Below are 16,725 nucleotides of genomic sequence, written 5' to 3'. Positions count from 1 at the left end.
GCTTTGGTTCTCTTTCTAGACTAATTACAGTAACTGACATTCATTCCTATTCTGTTACCTTGATTATTTTAGAATAACCCGGTTATTAAGGCTTGGTCATGTTTCAAAATATACTGTAAAGTGACAACTTGTCATGTTGCCATCATCAAAACTGTAAAATTTCCACATTAGGGACACAACTTTCTCCAGATTCCTGGGTACCTTTCTTAGTGGGGGTCTGGAGAAAAGTAAGTATATGATGTCTTGTGCCTCTTTCCAGGCAAAGTATGCTTTCTAAAAAATCATTTTACTTTCAAATTCTCACACAACTTTCCTTAGCAACTAAATTCAGTAAATCTCAATACCTGAACCACACCCCCTTTTTGGAGACCCTTTATGCTTCCACCAAATATGGTGGAGAATGCTAAAGTAGGGAGTTGGGAGTTCTTCCCAGCAATTACAGAAGAGTCTGTCTTCAACTAATTGACTCACATCATCAGAATATGCTGAAGGACTGATACTAAACCAATGTCAAAATGGCACAACCATGCCACCTTAAAAATCCACATGTTTTTAAAGGAACTCCATTATATTAAATGGTATTCCTCCTATGGGGCAACAGATCACAGGGCAAGTGCATATGTATATATTTTATACCCATTCCTTTCTATCAGGAATTTCTCACAAAAGAATTGGTATCATAAAGGATGGGGTCTACAAAAGTCAAATATGTAAAAGCCTCTGAACATGAGAAGGTGTATACACTAAGGCTGTCCAGAAGAACACTCGACTGATGAACTGACAGATTGTGCAATTTTGCTGTGGTAATTACTCAATGGTTCAGCAAATTGTAAGTAAATACTTTGGAAATAATAATGTCTAATTGCAGATGCACATATGGCATATCCCTATCTATTCCACAGCAGGTAAAGTAGCAGCACACCCAAACCTTCTTTATATTCCCTGAGGTCAGACACCACCACAGCTCTAAACAGCTGTGATTAGGAAGGGTACTTTGGGTATTGACATGCGAATGAGAATACCTTTGGAAAAGCTAGTAAGCGAAGGGAGGAGTAAGACCATGAGGCATTGCATTGAAACAGTCCTAGGAGAAAAAGTAATAACATTAACAAATATGAATTCCCTGTGTTCTTTCTATCTCATACTAAACTCAGCATCTTTGCTACTAAATCAGTAGGCCAGATTTGTAAAAGGCCTGAATTTTGAGTGTTCACAGAGTCTCCATCAATGTTGTCTCAGAAACACCTAATAATATGGTTAAATGTGGAGGTGGCAACTTTAACAACTATTATTTAACTGAGGTAACCACTCCAGACTCCCTGGCAGAGTTGTTCCAATTGCAGTTCTCAACATGACATACTGTATACCTGATATATGAAGGCCATGCCCCCACTACATTCCTAGGCCTGCCAAGGGACCCTGACAACATGCCAGAGTCCCAACTTCCTCCATTCCTCCACATCAGAGAGAGAAGAGATGAGATGTGGGGAGCCACAAGTTGCATTGGACAGAGGCACACCTGACGACACCATATTAGTGCCCAGAACCAGTGGCCAAGCAGCCCACTGGGATGTAGGGCCTTCAGCTGGACCCTTCCTAACCCAGCTACCACAATAGAACCTGTTACAGGTGATGACAGCACTTAGCTTGATGTCAGCACTTCACATCATGCCAAGCAACTGCAAACAAACTCATTCATGGTTTGAGGGGCTCCATCAAACCTCCACATCAGATAGATGCACTTCAGCCATCCTCCTGAAACAGCTGAGGGGAGACATACAGATTAAACTAACTCCTTTTGCTATGCCTACATCATTCTCTCCCAGGTGAAAAATGACTGCCTGTGGGAATGAAAATAGCCTACCAGAGGGTGGTGAAGGGGCTTATCTGGTTCTACAAGATGCTCCTCCTTTCTTGCTATGTGAAGCAAATAGCAAAATGGCGTAATCTACCTGGGAGCCTCCACATTTGACAGAGACCCTTCTGCGGGCGTAACTAGATGTAATGGTGGGTCCTATCTACTCAATCCAAAAACAGATTAAAACAGCAGTATATTTAACTGCTTATTACCATCCCCTGCAGAAACCTCCCCAAAAAACTCAATTCAAATCTTAGAGCATACACAGACTAAATCCTGTTAAGATCTGAATAGTGGCCTGATTTCTGGAACACTAGAACATAATCAACCATCTGGTAACCTGTGAACTAAAAACCCTGGGAAGGAAAGGTGAAGCACTGCACTTGCATACAGAAAGAAATGCCTGGTATGCAACCCACAATGTTAGATAATGCCAAGCCTTGATGAAATAACTATTACACACTAAATCACAGTCATAGCTTCAGAGAAAAGCTAGAAAACATCAACCCTAAAGGGTCAAAAACCAGAGGGTAGATAAAAAGATCACCAGTGCATTTATTTTTAAAAAAATGCTCATTAATTTTAAGTTAATATCATGATAGGGGGCTGCCTCATCATTTTTGGACACCTAGGGCTGGCCATACTGAATCTGGCACGAATACAGTAGGAAGAGGTTATGAAAATCTGGGCCTGCACATACAAACCAGTTCATTCTACCTTAGTGCTCCCATGCTAATCTTTCCTATGACAGGTTTTAGTGGACTCTAACTCACGCCAAACCTACTATTGTGTTATTTTCACATCACTTCTAACTTTAAAATAGAGAGACAATAGCTTCAATATGCTAAATTCAGATCCAGTTTGTGATTTCAACCCCCAACATTCTGGTTTAGCACCTTATAAAGTTAGAGGCAGTTTCAGGACTAGTTCTTACTTTGAGCATGCAAGTGTTTGTATGGCTTTGACCCAGAACTAAATGGCATTCATCAAGGTTCTGCTTCAAGCCTTGCTCTCTTTTAAAAATAAATCATAATCCACTGAAAGTTTCCATTATTTCCCTATTTTTTGTTCTTAGAAGAAATCAAACTCCAGTTAGTTTGATTCTCCTTGCAAATAAAGTTTCCAAATAACTCCCAGATATGTTTCTCTTTGGAATTAGCATTCTTCATTTTTCTTTCGTGTCATTAATGTTTAGAAGCTATGCAGATGTATGATTAATACCTGTATATGACTTTAATATATGACAAAGTAGAACTAATACAATATGCATTATTTTAAAAACTACATTGTTTTCATCTTGCATAATTATCTCTTTATTGCTGTTAATCAGGATTTCCTACAGTGATAAACCTTAATGCTTTTTATTGTGAATGTCAGCAGATCCAACCCTGAAATCAGATCCATCTGTACCATTAGGAGCCCATTAGGCCAGTGGAAGAGAGCATTAGAGACACATACAAATAATAAGGAAAATATTTTGTATTACAATAGCACCGAGACGCCTCAGTCAAAATTCAAGCCCCATTGTAATAGGCACTGAATACACTTCATAGAAAAAGACACCCTCTACCTCAAAGAGCTTACAGTCTAAATAGGCAAGACAGACAAATTGTTGGGACAGGAAAGAGAGGTTAAGTTACTTGCTGAGGTCACACAACAGGTCAGTGGTCATGGAAGCTAGGAACAGAAATGAGGTCTCCCAAGTTCTAGCCCAGTGCCCCAGAGACTGGACCACACTACTTTTCAAGAGGCACCAAAAGGAATTACCCCAAGAAGTTGCTGAAATTTCTCAAGTTTTTATTCACAAAGTTTAGTCAACAAAATTTGTCATGAATTTTTCTAAGACTCGATATTTAAAAATAAAGAATTCAAGCTGTGTTGTCTATGAGGGACATTCCACATGTGGCTCTGCCACTGGCTGTGATCTAGAACAGGTGGGTTAGATGTCTTTGTGACACCATGTCCCGCACAGCCGAGGGCACTGTAAAGGAAGCCCCACTACTCCAAGGATTTGCATGTGGGCAGAGAAAGGGAGGAATATCGAGAGAGAGCAGGGCCAGGGGATCCAGATAACCTCCTGGCTGAGCCCTAGAGAGAATCTACCAAAGAATGAGTGCAACCTAAGGCAGCATTAACGTTTTTGTCTTGGCCAAGACCTCCCTCCTCCCCCCCACTAGCTCAGAACTGTGGTTCAAAGGGCAGCAACTTCTTGGTAATGGGAGAGGGGCCCAGAGGTGCAGCACCCTGACCATTCTGTGGTAGATGTGAGGGCATAAATATGACCAAAGCAAGTTAGTTTTAAAACTTGAATGTTTATACAGCAAAACATTTTCTGTTTATTTCCCTGGATCCAATCCGTATGCAGGAGAGGGAGCTGGTTGAGGTTTTTTGCAAGGGTTATTTTAATAGAGACAAAAAAAAAAAAAACCACAAGAAAAGGAAAAAGAAATAGAAGGGCAAAACTTGACATGTGATCCATGCGGACCCGCCTGTCAGTGGCACCAATTGGCATGCCCATTACCTCCATGACAAATGTCAACTGAAGGGGAGAGAAGAGAATCTGAGTAACAATTTTCATCACCTCAGAAAATCAAATCCAGTTCAAAGGTCAAGCATCATTTACACAGGAGGGTACTAGGGATGGGACAATAAGTAAGCAAGGGTTGATGGCAACAGAAAGCAGCATGGATGAACAACAGTAAATTTGGTAGATGCTCCTCCCTAGTTCAGTGTTTTTGTATCAGATATTGCTGTTTTTATGTATCACCACATACCTGCAGGAGAAGGGGAAATAATGGGGCTTGAATGAGACAGCAGGGGCTCAGAGAGGAGTAAAAAAAAGACTTTCCAACAGCTAGAAGGGGGCTTTAGGCTAGAGAAGCAAGTAAGTAAAAATGATAATACCAAGCACTTATGTTCAGAACAGTCTACAAATATTAACTTATTAATCCTCAAAGCCCATTCTGAGTTAGACAAGCAAGTATTATTATCCTCTTGTGTACAGAGATTCTGAGGCAGCAAGGTTAAGTGACAAGTCCAAGGCTTCAGAGGCTGGTTTAGAGCTCAGGTATTCAAGAAGCCCAGTGCTGTGCTCATTTCTTCAGGCCATGCCGCTATTCAGTGATCAGCAGGAAACAAGATATGTCTTCGAAGAAACCACTGACTAGGCTATAAGCTGAGTACACCTCTGCAATGCTCTTGTTTCACAGATTTCACCAGCAGTGTTTGCCATCTGAAACTATTCTCCAGTTTGGCCAAAGAGAACTTGGAGACAAGGAAGCAAAGAAGACTTTACTGCTCCTTTGTGCACCACACTCTTCCCCTTCCCTTGGATCCTGCAGCCATCCGGCACCAGCCTGCTCACAGGTGTATATTAGAGCAACTTGATGGCCTCGTACCGGTGGTCCCAAATGGTTTCAATTGCAGCCAGAGGTCAGCACGGCACAGGGATGCTCCAGCCATGACTGTTGTGTTGACTGCAGGAAAGGAGTAGTTTAGGAGACACTATACCAGCAATTCACCATTCAAGGATTTTACTACACCAGGGAAATCCTTAAGAAACCAAGCAAAACAGGTTTAGGGCAGCTTTGTGCTGCTGGAATGGCTCATAACAGTCCTGATATACCAGTGAATGACAGCCTGAGTTAGTAATTATAATATAATGCTAATCACTAATAACATCTATTGTGAAGCCCAGACCTATTGGTAAACAAACTAATACATATTGGGCAAAGCATTCTGCTGATGTCACATGATATCATTCAACCAGGCATAAGTGCTATCGTCTTGAGTGTGTTTAGTTCCCACCCTGTTACTGTGCAGATAATGACTGGCTGTTTAGATAGAATATAGAATATCAGGGTTGGAAGGGACCTCAGAAGGCCATCTAGTCCAACCCCCTGCTCAAAGCAGGACCAATCACCAATTTTTGCTCCAGATCCCTAAATGGCCCCTCAAGGATTGAAGTCACAACCCTGGGTTTAGAAGGCCAATGCTCAAACCACTGAGCTATCCCTCCCCCTGTAAAGTGCTAATATAGCTTAAAGGTAAACTGTAAAGAAGAAATAAAATTTGAGCTAATTATAGGTCAGGATTGCTGCCAAATTTTACTAGGGTTTGAATTACAATTCAAATGGCACCAAAATCTCACAAATTATTCTTTGAGACATTAGACCAAAATGTTGGTGCCACGTTATTGAAAAGTATGAGATTGGGGATTCTCATGAAATTCCCATCATCTTGTGTGGATCTCTCATTAGAATGGCTGTTCTTGAAGGTTTTGTATGCAAAGGGAAACAGACTGTTCTGGGATCTGACCCACTTCCACCCCGCAAAAAAAAGGTTTGAATCTTAAATGGTTAAGCTTCAATCTATAGTTAAAAGAGGCCCAGATGAGTGGCATTCTGGGATGAAGAACCCAAAGAAGTTAGAGAGTTTTCACAGGTGTATTTGAGTGGGTCTGATATGAATCTGCAGCTGGGAAAACAACATATTGAGGTTACATGGAGTTTACATGAGAGTAAATATGAGATTACATGGAGAGAGGGGTTATCATGGCTCAGAACAGGCACTGGAGTGAGATTTTAGCTACAGTTTGAGCAGGGCAGGAGGAGAAGGATTGTCTACATTGTTCATTTTGCTTTACAGTGTGCCAGTTCCTGAACTGACAGGAAAATACCTTTGATTATAAGAATATTTGCAGGAGGAGGAACAGAAGCTCTTTTTGTACATTGGGATTTTCAGCAGCACTTAGACTTTAAAGGGAATATTTTCAGCGCAGTGAATGGGAAGCTAGATTTGCAACTCCCACGAACAGTAACATTTGTCAGTTAATCTACTGTACTCTGTGGCAGTATTTACCTTTTACCCTTTCAGTTTTACGGGGTTACTAAACAATTCAAATGTCAAATTATTATATTGTTACTGAGATACAATGAAAATGAAAGGATGCTTAACAAATCCATCAATAACAGGGACTGTGAGTCTAATTTCCTGTACACTTTGTTATCTGCACCCTCTTAGGTAATGTAGTCCATTCTTCCGCAGACGCAGGTTCGCTCCCTGCAGTATATTCTCCTGTGTTTTCTCCCGTTTAGTTTTAAATGACTCAAGCTTCCATCATTTCCCTTCAGAGATAGCACCACTGTCTTAGGTCAGTATTAGGATATTTTCCTGATATTCAGAATAGCTTAAACATCTATTTGCTTAAGTTCCTCCTACATACATATTTTATATATTAGTTAGATCTCTCTTTAAAAAAAAACAAAAATCTCCCTCTTTGGTGTTTACCTTTATCAAATACTTACTGATAGTTATCATTTGGGTGCCCTTTGCATAGTAAGGGTCTCCTGTGAGCACTTGTCCTTCCCACATTGTGCTTCATATTGTGCTACCCTAGGTGATAGGACTGCTAATTTGGGGCCATACTGTGTGATTTGCACCTAGACCTCTGTAGGTGGTGGCATTGCCCCTACAGAAGCATGAGGAGGATAGGCAACGGATTATCCCTCAGGAGTAGACATTTTGACATTTAGAAATCTGGTTTTCTTTCTGAATGGGAACAAAACCAAAATTATTTTTGAAAATTTCACACAAAATGGAATTTCTATAAAGCTTTTCTTTAACACCAAAACGTGGTGTTTCCAAAACAAAATATGCTCCCTGGCAAGCTCTGGCAACTGCTGCCTAAATTGATATGAATCCAGACTGGTCTGTTCCCACCATTATTTAGAAGCCAGGGCTTCTAGTGGCCATGATTCCAAGGCTGCTAAGATACATGGATTGCCCTTGATCCCTGAGAGGCACCCTGAGGAGCCCACTGGCCTAGGAATCGGACAACGCTAGGGATCCCCAGTCCTGAGGCCATCCACAAGATGCAAGTTTCAAAATCTACCTAGTAGTTTTGGAACCCTGCCTGTGTTCCATTAGAAGACACGTCAAACACATCATATTTCCACAAAATGTTTCGCTTTTGACAAACTGGCTTTTTCCAATGGCAAACCATTCCACTTAAAATTTTTAAGCAGCTCTACTAAGTAGAAATGTTGTCTCTTGAGGTTGCCTAATGTGCAGTCTACACTATCCATTAAGAGACACAGATCACACCACTCCCCACCCCCAGTTATCCACCCCAATGTGGGCCAATGTGCAAAGGGCCTGGCCATGTCTCCCTACTCCCCTTTGCCCATTTCCAAGTGATTTGTTTCCGCAAGCAGACACTGCTCACAGGGGCTGCTATTGTGCTCTCCTCTCAAATAAAACGTACAAGGGATGGGAGGTGAAGGACAGCCCTCCTCATCCTGCCACAGAAGGTCCAATGACAATCACCTCCTTGGGTATTTTGCTGCTATGTATCACACATTATATAGCCACAAAATACAAAGGATTTTGTATTAAACTTGAGGATGAGAAATCTTATAAATTATGAATTAACCTGTCATTCTTTCTATTCTGCACCCATAAAAGTATGCCAAATATGGTGTATTTCCAGGTCTAACAAGCAATTTACAATTAATTATTGAAGCTTATTAAGGGTAGCTTTGACGTAAGTATTTTCTCCTTACCTTTCCTCTACAATATTCACCAAAATTTGGCTTTCTAGGAGGAACTAATTGAATTTCATGGTTTATACATCACTTGCTCATTTTTTAATCCCTAGCTCTACTTTTCCCTTTACGGATCATCCCGGAAGAAAGCCACAACATCAGGTTTGTATTTGCATTATAAATAAGAGATCTCTTTTTAGTTCTATCCACAGGAGCACTCACTGGGTCTGATTCTCTCATTCTTCATTACACTGGTTCAACTCCATTGAAAGCAATAAAGATGCAAAAGTCTAAAACCTGATTCAAATGTAACCCTTCTGCCCATCAGAGTTGGCAGCAACAAGGGCAGGGTTCAGTATCTAGGGGTTCCGTTTCAATAGTACGATGCAAAACCAGCTCGAGCCCCCACCCTGTGACCTGGGACAATTACATACCACCCCCTGGGTGCCTCTAAGAGGCAATACTTCCCCTCTTGCAAGCACAGAGTCTGAGTGTAGCAAAAGCCTTTTAATAAAAGGAAGGAAACGCCATAAACTGGATTCACCAACCATGAGCAAATACCCACCCCCAAGTAAGTTTGGCAGTGTCTTTTTCCCCTCAGGGTCTTAAGTCCAGAAACCCAAAAGTCACCCAAAGTCCCGGAAGTCCAGCAACCCAAAAAGTTCAAAAGTTTATCTGCAGAGTTTACCTCCCAGCCTGAGTGGAAAAAGGCGGGGTATGGGGACACGTGCTCCGCTGCTCATGTCGATGGCCGACTGTCCTGCCTCTCCACTGGAGGGCCCCCCATGGGGTGTCTGCTGCAGCCTTCACTGTGAGACACTCTGCTCCACCAGCCATCCTACAAGCCATTATGCTCTACCAGCTGTACCACTCCTCTCCAGCGGCCAGCCTGCTATGTCCCTTGCCTAGTGAGTGCTACTTAGTTGAGGGCTAGTCCCTACATCATGAAAAGCCAAGTAAAGTTCCACTGTCCTTGATTCACATAGCCAGGATAACAACACTGTATTCTTCCTGCCCCAATAACAAAGAGACTGGGGATCCCACAGCTGCCAAAGTGACCATTTGGGCAAGCAGTCTGTGCCCATGCAAATGAGATCAGCCCCTGAAGTCCTCTTCCACAACTCACCACCAGATGTCAGAGTAGAGCTCATCCTGACTGCTTACACAAAAGATATTACAGGTGTTTGCAGGTGCTCAGATACTATAGTGATGACAGGGAGACTGAGCACTAGACTGCAAGTTCCCAGGCAAATTGAGTTCCTTTTGAAAATGTGGCTCATTCTAGTTTATAGCAAAGTTGTCACTTAACTTTTCATTTTAATGTTTGCATAACTGCTCCTTTTCTATTATCCTTCCTTATGCTTTTTTCTAGAATACGAAACAAATGACCAATGAGGGAACAGTCTCTTACTGCAGACAGGAACTCTTCTGAACTGCTTCCATGTACAAAAATAATAAGTGAAATCTGAAATCTGGAGTGAAATATAAGCTCCATTGAAGTCAAGGGGAGTACTGTCACTGACTTCAATGGAGCTTATATTTCACTCCAGATTTTTCCACACAATACAAATGTTCATAATCACTCTAGTGCCTCTAGTGTCCACAGCAAACAAAACCTAAACTAGATGAGAATGAGGACAGATGGCATAGTAAGGTACATCTAAACAAACACATGTATATCCTGAAGTATTTGCAACTTGTGTATGCAAATTTGTTGTCAAAACAGTGAGGGAAAGCACAGCAATTGCTTTCCTAGTATTTTAACTAGAAATAATGCAAGAAGGAATGCCCTGGTAATATTTCTAGTTAACATATGTAGGATGAGGCTGTTTTTTCTCAAGGCATTTTACAGAAAGTCAAACCAGAAGGCTGTTTAATCTTTACCCACATTGTGTCCTACCAAAAAACCCAAATCAATTTGCAAAATAATTGGAGACTTCCAGTGGCATTCTCCTCCTCTGTTAACCACACCCTAAGGAGGGAGTAGCTACAAAGGGGCATCCAAATACTATGAAATAACTAAAAAGCCATGCAGTGGTGTTGTAGCTCTTTTGGTCCCAGGATATTAGAGAGACAAGGTAAGTTAGGTAATACTTTTTTGGACTGTCTGTTGGTGAAAGAAACAAGCTTTAGAGCTTACACAGAGCCCTTCCCACCTTGTCAATCTAGAGTTCACATCATTAGAAATCCTGGAGAATAAAATCTAAAGAGAAAAGACTCTCTTTAATCGTATGAACTTTAATATCAGGATATCAACTTGCCTCAGCTTTTCTGTAACTGCATCAGATAATTGTCCCGTGACAAAACAAAGGCTATCCAGTAAATAAAGCAACCCCATAACATAGTAGTCTGTAACAGCAGCAGCAGAAACACAATTTACTTGAACATGAATTATGAAGTACATAAATGTTAAGAGGTAAACTACCAGTACTAACCAAACATATACTTTTTTACAGGGGCAGATTATAGCTACTCCTTGCCCAGGTGAGCCTTCCCTATTGGAATACAGACCAGCCTCAACTGCAGTTATTGAGCGTTGGGGAGCACATTCTTTTTACTTAGTCTCATCCTTGGAAACAGCTGAACTAATTTGGTTAATGTTTCCCGCCCCCTCCCACGCCCCACATAAACCACACATCCACCACACGCTGAACGGAAAATTTTCAGCCTAAATAGTTACATTTTGGCAAAGTTACAAGCACTGTAAAACAGTATCTTATAATGGGAAATATCTGGCAACCTTAATAATGGGTGGCACTACCAGCCCCGCCTATAATAAGACTGACTAAAATGCTGAACAAGCCTAGTATTGGCTCTTGTACAGGAATGGACTTCACCTAAAGTGCTAATGAAATAAACATATGGGGGAAAATAGAGGGGGAAAATGTTTTTTCCCCCCAACAAATGTTTTCAGCTCCATTAATCCTATGAGTTACTTGTAACTACAGTAGGCACAGCATTTCAGACAGAAATGTGATTTTCAAGTTGACAGTGTCCTTTCAAAGCAGCAGAACTGGTTATCTTTGATAAGGACTCTATTCCCTTCTTGATGTCGTTTTAATGTAACAGCCAATTTCCAACCTACTGGGCCATGGCAGAGAAAAAAGATAGATCAACTTTAAGTTTGTTTTCTCTGCCATGTGTTATAATAAACAGTAACATATGCAGGAAAAGAGCTGCTAAAATTGGGTCCCGAGTTACAAATTTGATTCTACAAGAATTTGTTCTAAGGTTATTTAAATACTGTGCTTGAAAAAAAAACACATAATCCAATATATTTTATTTTTAATACTATGTTATAAATATATTCTGATACATTATAAAAGCTGCAAATAAAATATGCTTCAGTTTGCAGTTATAGTCTCAAACTAAATTAAAGCATCAAATTTAATTAATTAAAACCCAACTCATTGTTCTAACTGTCTGATCTGTTTGGGGCAGGCAACAATGATTTTGCCTAATCTTGTGACTCAATATCAATTCCATTGCTGGAGAAAACCAAGGTATATGCCCTAAAAAGTGCTTGAGGGCAGCAGAAAGAAATGTCCCGTGAAATACCGTAAGTGCTCTCTAGAGCTAAGAAAATTTGAGACACAGCATAGGAAGTATTTTGGCCCAAGCTGCCTTTCACTTAGATGAGTCATAGCAAGTTCATAGCAAGAACAGAGGGTTACAATTAATGGGGTTTGTGGATGGATCTAGATGGAGAGGGCAAGAAAATGGGAGAGATTTTGAACTTTGCATTTTTAGATGCTCTACAGATTTCCTTATTTCCTAGTGTGAAAAGTGTATAATGAGAGCATAAAACTTTATTAAATATGGCCTTAGGCACTAGAGTAAGGTTGACTGTCTGGCTTAATCATGTTTATTACAAAGGAAGGCTGGGCTAGGAAAGGAGAGGTGTCATACCAATTGTGAAAGTCTGATAGCCCAAAAAATATGTCGCGGGTAGTCCTTTGTTACAGACGTTTGTGACAAATTTTCATTTGACTTTACTTTGTTTTGCCTTCAAAAGAATGGGATAAATAAAAATATATTACAATAATATTTAGTATCCTGAATATATAGCACTATTATTATCCAGGTTCAAAAATAAACCTAGGTATGTAAACTTAAAGAGATGGTTCCCAGTTGCTTCACTCTCTATTCCCCATATTCTCCTCAGAGCTCCCCACCCCATTTCTTTCCCCTCAGCTTCCAGTTTCCCTCCTCACTGTCCCATACACATTCCAGTTGCTGAAGCAGCTCTCCTGTACTACCTTCTGACATCAAAGACACTATACCTTATTGTAGGTGCCTCTTTCCAGCCCACTACTTCCTCTTGATCAACCTCTACTGCATTCACATAACAAGAATTCAAGAGCATTGCATGGAAACTGAGCCACCTTCTGTGACTGATGCATGTCCTCTTTGGATACTGAGAGCACCTGGGACACCTCCCATCTGAGGTAGTCAGCAGCATCTGCCCTGAATCACTCCATCATCCAAAGAGGACTTCAGAATCTAACATTCATTGTAACAAACCTGTCCAACTCCTGACCAGTATGCAATCTCCTATAACTGAACAAGGTATTTGGGAAGCTTACCAACATTACGTCCAGCTCCACTTGGATGCTGCCAGTATCCTGGACCTCTCTCAATAAGGCTTCAGGCTAGGACATGGAGCAGAGATGATAGTGGAGGATCTTCTCTTTACCATGAACAAGAGCCATATAATACCACCCATATTTGCTGTACCTTTCCACAGCCTGTTCATGGACACCCATGGAATCTTGCTGTCCCATATCAGACAAGATCACACTGAGATGTCTTTATTTTTTCCTCCTCAGATGGCAGGTGATAGCCTCCTAAAACCCTATCACCTGGGTAGTCCCTCAGTGATAACTCTCTCACCTATTCTGTTCAGTATCTGACATGAAGCCACTGGGGAGGCTGTAGAACAGCATGGACTAAAATTCCAATAATATATCTATATATAGATATACCTATAGATCAGAAACCATTACGAAGCCCTCTCCTTGCCATCCACAGGCCTAGTGGAGATCTGCAACAGGATGCACAGCAGCTAACTGAAACGAAATCCTAAGAAGACAGTGGTGATGATAGGAAGACAAAAGTTACCATGGGTACCTGTGCCAAGTTAGGTAAGGCACTGCTCTGCACATACTGAATATTTGCTTGGACTCTTCACTGCTTCTGGATAACCAGATAGCTAAGACTATGAAAAAAGCCCTTTTCTAAAACACATCTGGTAAGAAAGCTGTTGTTTCTTAGTATAATAAGGTTACAAAGGACCGCAATGGTCATCCAGTCCAGTGGTTAACCAGGGAGTATGCATAGATCTTCCAAGGAGGTACATCACATCATCAAGATATTTGCCTAATTTTACAACAGGCCACATAAAAAGCACTAGCAAAGTCAGTAGAAACTAAACTTTCATACAGACAATGACTTGTTTATACCACTCTGAATACTATACACTAAAATGTAAGTACTATATTTATATTCCAATTTATTTATTTTATAATTAGACTGTAAATATAAAATAGTGTGCTGTGACACTTTTGTATTTTTGTGTTTGATTTGTAAGCAAGTAGTTTTAAAGTGAGGTGAAACTTGGGGTACGCAAGACAAATCAGACTTCTGAAAGGGGTACAGTGGTCTAGATCAGTGGCTCTCAACCTTTCCAATCTAACCCACTAGCCAAGATGCACAATTTGTTGTGTCTAAACCATGTGTAGGAGACAAAGCTTTATCAGCAACTAGACCAGGGATTGGCAACCTGTGGCATGCGTGCAAAAGGTGGTACACAAGCCGATTTTTACTGGCACACTGCTGCCAGCCGGGGTCCTGGCCGCTGGCCCCGCTCAGCCCGCTGCCTGCCTTGGTGAACAGAACCACAGGCTGGCAGCAGGCTGAGCGGGGCCGGTGGCTGAGACCCCGGCTGGCAGGAGCCGGTGGATGGCACCCCAGACCGGTGGTGGGCTGAGCCGCTCAGCCCGCCGCCGGTCTGGGGTTCTGGCCACCGGCCCCTTGCCAGCCAGGATCCTGGACCCCGTCCCCACTCACCCCGCTGCTGGCCTGGGTGAACGGAACCCCTGGCCGGCAGCGGGCTGAGCAGGGCCAGCGGCCAGGACCCGGGCTGGCAGGAGCCGGCAGAACCCCAGACCGGCAATGGGTGAGCAGCTGCTGATCTGGGCTTTTGTCTGCCAACCCGCTCAGCCCGCTAATGGTCTGGAGTTCCGGCCGCTGGCCCCCTGCCAGCCGAGATCCCGGCCATCGGCCCTGCTCAGCCTGCTGCCAGCCGGGGATACCAGCTGCCAGCCCCACTCACCTTGCTGCTGGTCTGAGGTTCCGGCCATCCGGCCCCCTGCCATCCAGGATCCTGGCCGCCAGCCCTGCTCAGCCCGTTGCCAGTCTGGGTTTCCATTGCGGGGGGGGGGGGGGGGGCGTAAATGTAAAATTTATTACTGGCACGCAAAACCTTAAATTAATGAAGACTTGCACACCACTTCTCAAAGGTTGCCAACCCCTGAACTAAACCATGAATCTGGAAATCCTAGAAGAGATCAGGGGAATCCTGAACTTCAGCATCTTCAGAGCAAATCCAAAAAACTCACCTCTTCAACCTAAACTCCCTACTAGGGCACAGAGTGGGTCAGTAAAACACATGGGCACCTCTTTCAAGCTATCTTCTTGTTCTCTAGAATCTCAGCTTTCACTTTAAAAAACAAAAGTCACTCTGCTGTATTCACCCCCGAAAGCTCATGCTCCAATACGTCTGTTAGTCTGTGCCACAGGACTCTTTGCTGGTGATGCGGAGAGGTTTAACCAAGTTTGCAGAGAACCTGAGACAGTATCTGTAAAAGGTGTGAACTGCCAAGCTTGTCACAGGGAGGTAGCCAGATGCTCAAAGATAATGCTTTACATGTCAGCATAGTTAACTATTTCACTGCTCAAAAGCATGTAAGAAAGGAGGAGGAGGACATTAGGTAAGTCTTCACAAATTACTGTGAGAGATGTCTCATTTTGGCTCCATAAATGATGGCATTTTCCCAACCCCACTCATCTCCTTTTTCTCCCCAGTATAGAAGGAGACAAACCTAAGGAGCCTTACCGAAACCGCACTGAAGGAAAGCCAAGCACAGCCCGTGGGTACACTTGGACTCTAGTGAATGGGAGCCATACCCAGTGAGCAAGTATAATCATATCTGAACACTTCCAGGGCCTATTGTGAGCAGTATCTCATTTTGGCAACCCACATGAGTAGAGGTTATTATGTGGATGGAGCTTTGATGAATACCACTACCCTCCCCGCCCCCACCCCCAACGTTAACCCCTGCTCCCCATAACACCGAAACACAAAAATGTCCAAGCACCATGGTGATAAGGTGCCATGTAAAAGCCTAGCTAGATCATGGATAGAGGGAGCAACGAAGCTACCACTTTTCCCGAGCTGGACTTAAATGGAAGAGAAACTTTAAAAAGATTCATTTCTGTTTCAACATTTTGAACCCATTACTTTCAAATGAGTTTAAAAACATCAAAATGTTCAGATGTAATTTCTCCCATCATTAAATGTAAGTAATGTAAAACTAAAACAAAGAAACAAAAAGCAAGTGGGGTTTAATTGCTACTTTGTGTCTGAATTCTAATGAAACATGGAAAAGGAGCATTAGAACTGAAACAACCAATTCTGAAGTGGTGTGGCTACAGGCATTGGAGTAAAATCCTTTTATACCACAAGTCTGTTCCCCCCTCCCCACTAAGCAATAAAATGTGATCTCAGCTTAGTGGCAATGAAGGAGTAACTTGTACACTGTGCAGGTTTGCAGTATTTAGAGGTCGTTAACACTAATCTCATTTGATGAAGCAATGCCTGAACCTGTTTTTTTTTTTTTTTTTTTGCTCTTTCAGGTAACCTCCCACTAATTTAGAAGGTCTGAACTTATTAAATAATTTGGTTCCAAAGTTTTGTTTAGTTGAAAAACCACACAATTTCCCTCAGTTTCTAGAGCTGCTTTCAAAGAATCTAAGCAACTATATATTCCTCTTTAAACAAATAAAGTTAGCTACCCTTTTGCCATTCAGAATTCAACATTCACACTAAATTAATTTTTCCAAAAGTAATTCAAATAAAAGCTTTGCTGCTGCTACCCTTTTCAGAGCCACAAGATTGAATAAGGCATCTGAATAAAATTGTGTATTACAGCCTTCTTTAATATTTAAGCATGACATTCATTGATTTGTTTCTTGTTTTCTGCAAACCTTGACAACATGATAAAATAAATCATAAGAAGAAAATATAGTGGTAACATCTTT

Source organism: Eretmochelys imbricata, chromosome 7 (genome assembly GCF_965152235.1).
Source record: "Eretmochelys imbricata isolate rEreImb1 chromosome 7, rEreImb1.hap1, whole genome shotgun sequence".
Lineage (NCBI taxonomy): Eukaryota > Metazoa > Chordata > Testudines > Cheloniidae > Eretmochelys > Eretmochelys imbricata.
The sequence above is the reverse complement of the archived record's forward strand: the minus strand, read 5'-3'. Positions refer to the sequence as shown.